Source organism: Micromys minutus (genome assembly GCF_963924665.1).
Source record: "Micromys minutus genome assembly, chromosome: 1".
NCBI classification, from domain to species: Eukaryota; Metazoa; Chordata; class Mammalia; order Rodentia; family Muridae; genus Micromys; species Micromys minutus.
The window spans coordinates 20,979,933-20,985,994 of record NC_137969.1 but is presented as its reverse complement, the minus strand read 5'-3'; the positions used below and the strand labels follow the sequence as shown (position 1 = coordinate 20,985,994).

The 6,062-nt window shown below is 35.4% G+C and overlaps 1 pseudogene across 1 annotated transcript; it reads left to right on the top strand.

Annotated features, from left to right (window-relative positions):
• The first annotated feature begins 382 nt into the window (after window positions 1-382).
• LOC308440082 (small ribosomal subunit protein uS2-like) lies at window positions 383-5,205 on the top strand (annotated as a pseudogene). The gene is made up of 2 exons: window positions 383-480; window positions 4,415-5,205. The product of its transcript is annotated as a small ribosomal subunit protein uS2-like (transcript).
• The last annotated feature ends 857 nt before the right edge of the window (window positions 5,206-6,062 follow it).

Below are 6,062 nucleotides of genomic sequence, written 5' to 3'. Positions count from 1 at the left end.
ACATACACAGACATATGTAACTTAATAATCAGTGGAGAAAATGCTCATGAATTTAAATGTGTTTAGTGATAGATTTATGGGGGTTCTTGGAGGAAAAAAGAGAAGGAACAAAGGTAATACTCATTTGATAATCTAAGATAATAAAATTAAAAACATTTCTCCCGATATCTGTTAGATATCTTATCATATCTACATGTTCACGTGATGTGTAATATAAGATGTATGTGCTAGAAAGTAGATTATACCACAATAACAAATTACTCCTTAGCTCAGTAAACTGCATCAAAATATGGTTTGTTTCTACTTTTTTTACTGGATGTGTCTAAACCAAGCTGTCTACAACATTTCTGTCACTTGTCACTTTTACTCTTGGGTCGACGCCATGATGTATTCTCTGTCAAAGTGGATAACAAGAGCAGAAGAGAAATTTTGCACACATACTACTGGAATCAAACTGCAAAGTATAAAAGAAACTCCTAGGTTGGTGTGTGACAACTGATGCTCAAGCTATTTCTTTTGTTTGTTTTCTGTTCTTAGCATGACAAAAGAAAGTCTTGTTTCCTTGTCTTCTGTATTCATGTGCTCTAATTTTTCTCTGAAATCACAGGTTGACTGCTTTTGCCCACTTTCACGTTTTCATTTAGAGTCAGAACTAGCTTTAAATATTTGCCCACAAATGCCTGGAACTGCTAATCAAAAAATGCTAACTCTTTCTGGAAAAAAAATTTTCTTTTTTTTTTCTTGAACTTCATATAGTCTGTGAGTTGTTTCTGGGGTGTTTAGAGCTTTCTGGGGTTACTATACAATTATCAGTGACTGCATATAATGTCTGTTCTTTTGTGACTGGGTTATCTCACTCAGGATGATATTCTCTAGATGCATCCATTTTCTTAAGAATTTCATAAAGTCATTGTTTCTGATAGCTGAGTAGTACTCCATTATGTATATATATATATATCCATTCATCTACTGAAGGACATCTGTGTTTTTTCCAGCTTCTGGCTATTATAAATTGGGCTGCTATGAGCATTGTGGTGCATGTGCCTTTGTTGTATGTTGGAGCTTCTCTGGGGTATATGCCCAGTAGTGGAATAGCTGGGTCTTCAGGTAGTACTATGTCCAATTTTCTGAGGAATCGCCAGACTGATTTCCAGAGTGGTTGTAGCAGTTTACAACCCCACCAACAGTGAAGAAGTGTTCCTCTTTCTCTGCATCCTCTCCAGCATCTGCTGTCATCTGAATTGTTGATTTTAGCCATTCTGACTGGTGTGAGGTGGAATCTCAGGGTTGTTTTGATTTGAATTTCCCTAATGGATAATGATGTCGAGCACTTCCTTAGATGCTTCTCAGCCAGTTGATATTCCTCAATTGAGAACTTTTTGTTTACCTCTGTACCCCTGTTTTTAATAGGGTTGTTTGATTAACTGGTGTCTAGCTTCTTGAGTTCTTTGTATACCGTGGATATTAGGCCTCTATCTGATGTGGGGTTAGTAAAGATCTTTTTCCACTCTGTTGGCTTCTGTTTTGTTTTCTTGACAGTGTCCTTGGCCTTACAGAAACTTTGCAATCTCATTAAGTCCCATTTTTTAATATTTGACCTTAGAGCACGAGCCACTGGTGTTCTCTTCAGAAAATTTTCTCCTGTACTACGTGTTCTAAGGTTTTCCCTACTTTCTCTTCTAATAGTTTCAGTGTACCGGGTTTAATGTGGAGATCTTTGATCCACTTGTACTTGAGCTTTGTACAAGGAGATAAGAAAGGGTCTATTCCCATTCTTCAGCATGCTAAGTGCCAGTCGGACCAACACCATTTGTTGAAGAGGCTGTCCTTTTTCCATTCACTGTTTACAGCTCCTTTGTCAAAAATCAAGTGACCATATATGTGAGGGTTCATTTCTGGATTTTCTCTTCTATTCCATTGATCCACATGCCTATCTCTGTACCAGTACCATGCAGTTTATAGCACAATTGCCTTGTAATATAGCTTGAGGTCAGGGATAGTGATTCATGCAGATATTTCCTTGTTGTTGAGAATGGATTTTATTAGAGGTTCAAAGAATGAAGCTAATTCTTCATTATTTATACCTCTCTCTTTGTCTTTAAGAGCAGCAGGTATTTTTCATTATTTTTCAAAGGAGATGTATCTGTTGCAGAAAATTCAACCAACTGGATCTAACTAACATTTATTTTTCTCAATTACTGCAATTCCTGTTTCAAACTTAGAAAAGATGCAGTCAAAATTTCTCCATTCTGTAATCAAGATTCGCACCTCTAAAATGAATGCCCTTGTATTAGTCTTTGCTTTTATCTTATGGCATAATTCTCAGATTTAATATATTTTAACTAGTACTGAGTATCCTCAGCTCTCCAGAGCCATGACAATCAGTTGCTTGGACACTCAGTATGAATTCTTAATTGATATTGTATAATTTTTTTTTTTTTTTACTTCTGTTCCTCCTGCTAGGAGTAACCACTGCATCTTTTCTACTTCTATTATCAGAGATAATGTGTTCATTATTGTATACAGACAATAGTTTAAATTTGATAAGAAAGAGAAGAACAATTTCTTTGATCTTTATTGTGCTCTTTTCTCTGTTATCTTCCATGCTCAAACCACTCAAGGAAAGAGAGGCTGCATTGTCATGGAGGAAACCAGAGCATGAGTTTTGATACCCAGAAACTTCATGTGAACTTTAAAAACTTAGGACAGCAGCCTCCTCATATTCAGAGAAAATATTCAAGGTAACACAAACAGTGGCATGGGAGGAGGCTTACAATATTTCATAAGTAAGTAATAAAAGTACAAATAATAAATATCTAGTAAATCAGTACACCCTCTGAAAGGTTAAGGAGGAGTGCTTAAGGCCCACAAGGATGGAAGAATATAAGTGATTTAGTTTAAAGTACATATGTCCCCAAATTGTTTTAGCTACAGTAGAGATGGACATTATGAAAACTATTTAATGTCAAAAGACCTATCACAGTTTTATATTCTCTGAAGAATAGGTCATCTCACCTTCACAGCCAGTCTCTAGCAATAAAATACTTTCCATGACTTGAAGATATTAATACCGCCTTGAAACGTTCAATCTCTGACCTTTACATAAAAGAAAAATTGTCTTTTTCTAGGACAAATATTTGACAGACTGTTTGGATTACAAATGAGTCTTGAAAATTGTCTGAACAAAAATTCTACCAAAATACATGGAGTCATTTTCTTAGTCAAGAAGCCAGATGATCTATAATTTTTCTCGAATGTATTACTCAATGATTATAAAATAAACTTTCTTGAGTAAATTTCAAGAAGAAAAGTGGTAGATGACTTTTAAATGAGGTAAAGGTATTAGATAAATTAGGTCATCTACACCTATCTATTTATATTTTAATATCCAATGTATTTTTCAAAATCAGGCCTAATATATTATTGGTCATGAATTTATTAAATGTGTCAATGCCTTTGGATTCTGTGCAAGGATTATAATTTAAAATGTAAGCACAGTACAAATCTGGAGATTCATTAAGAGTGAATCAATACAGCATGGAAAATGAATTGCAATGTCATAAAATATGCATATTTTATGAGTGAATGAAAAGTATATAAAAATAAAACAATAAAAATAGAGATTAAATTATTTTTTTAATATAAATACTTCTTAATATAGAAGTCACTAATCAAAATGCCACTAAATAGAAGTTGTGTGTGACATATATTTGGCAATCTTCATTCCTCCAATTCTTAGTTAATTTGGGTTAAATTGAACAAGTAATATTTTCTCTGCTACATACAAAAACACTTCTATAACTGCATATTAATACACTTAAATTTTTGAAAATGAGATAGTTATTTATAATGAAAGGCCAAATTAGTATCAGTTCAAACATGACTACTCAGTATCTATAAATTAACTGTATGCATAAGCCTATAAAACAATTATACATTTCTGAATGTCTTTTAAAATGAATGGCACACACTCTCATGAGCATAGTCTCAAGTTAATTATTCTCTAAAATGTACGTGAGTGCACAGAAGAAAAGGTCAATATAAGAAATCAGAATTAATGGTCAATAAATAGGACTTAAGAAAAGTCTGAAGTAATTATTTAAAAATCGACTTAAAATAATTTAAGAAATTAATAATAAGAAATAATAAAAGGATAATAATAAGCAATTTTAAATCAAATTAAGCAAGTGAAGCCTTAGAAAGATGCAACTTGACATTGGCTTATTGACAATGCAATGTTATTTTTTTCTATAGATTAGATTATAACTCCTGAGTATAAATAAGATCCTGTTATTATGAGTGATTAAAAATTAGTTAAATTGTAAGTATTAGGGATCTAACTTCTAATTTTTATTCTAGCATGTTGCTTAATTTTTTAATGCCCTATCAGATTTCTTGGTAAAATTAACTGTAGATTACAGAAAGCAAGACACATAATCTACAAGAACAAAAGGAAAAGTGATGGTATCTACATCATAAATCTGAAGAGGACCTGGGAGAAGCTGCTGCTTGCAGCTCGCGCTACTGTTGCCATTGAGAACCCTGCTGACGTCAGGGTCATCTCTTCCAGAAACACTGGCCAGCGAGCTGTGCTGACGTTTGCTGCTGCCACAGGAGCCACTCCAATTTCTGGCCGCTTCACACCTGGGACCTTCACTAACCAGATCCAAGCAGTCTTCAGAGAGCCACGGCTTCTAGTGGTGACTGATCCCAGGCCTCACAGAGGCCTCTTATGTCAACCTGCCCACCATTGCTCTGTGTAACACAGACTCTCCCCTGCGCTCTGTGGACATTGCCAGCCCGTGCAACAACAAGGGAGCTCACTCAGTGGGTCTGATGTGGTGGATGTTGGCCCAGGAGGTACTCCGCATGCGAGGTACTATTTCCCGTGAGCACCGAGGGGAGGTTATGCCTGATCTTTACTTCTACAGATATCCAGAGGAGATTGAGAAGGAGGAACAGGCTGCTGCTGAGAAGGCTGTGACCAAGGAGGAATTCCAGGGTGAATGGACCGCACCAGCTCCTGAGTTCACTGCTGCTCAGCCTGAGGTGGCTGATTGGTCTGAGGGTGTGCAGGTGCCCTCTGTGCCCATCGAGCAGTTCCCCACAGAAGACTAGAGCGCGCAGCCAGCCACTGAGGACTGGTCAGCAGCTCCTACAGGGTAGGCCACTGAGTGGGTTGGAGCCACCACTGAGAGGTCCTGAGCTGAGACACCTGAGGAAAGGGGAAAAAGGTGGAAGGAAAATAAAGTTTCTAAAAGAGCAAAAAAACAAACAAACAAAAAGAACATAAAAAATATATTAAATATAACTTAATTTGTTCATCTACAATACAATTTAGGAAAGATACTTATTAATTTATTTCATGTTACTGATATAAACATGCAATAGTATAGATTATTATTAAGTAATTTATTTATTATTTGTGATATTAAAATATGATGATATTATTTCCCTTGGTCATTTGTTTTTTAAAATCTTCCCATATTCTTCTCCCTAATCTCTTCCATATGAAAGGCCTCTGGTATCATTTTGGAGCACATTCACTGATTATTGATTCTTTTTTTTTTATTCTTCTTCTTCTTTTGGCCTATAACAATGTCTTCTGCCTTTCAGTCTCTTTCCAAATTATCTCAATAGACATTTTTGTGTACCAAGAAATTACACTGAAAGTACTTCAAGACTAAGAATATGATAAGATTTAGCAGTCATGGATTTGAAAATCCAGGGGGCTGGCAGTATAGCTGAACAATTAAGAACACTGGGTGATCTCTCCATGGACCTGAGTTTGGTTGCCAGCATCCACAAGGCAACTTGCAACCATCTGTCCTAGGCATTCTGATAAGATCTTCTGATTCTGATAAGACTTCCATGACTCATGAATGCAAATGGTTCACATATACATAGTCAATACACTATTACATAAAGAATAAATATATATTTTAAATGAATAAGCTATATTCTCATATAGAATGTATTTGCATTCAGCCTCAACTTAAATCTCAATTGAAATTCCTTTTTTTCTTTTGAGCTATCATTAATGTGTCTGAATGGCATTTTCT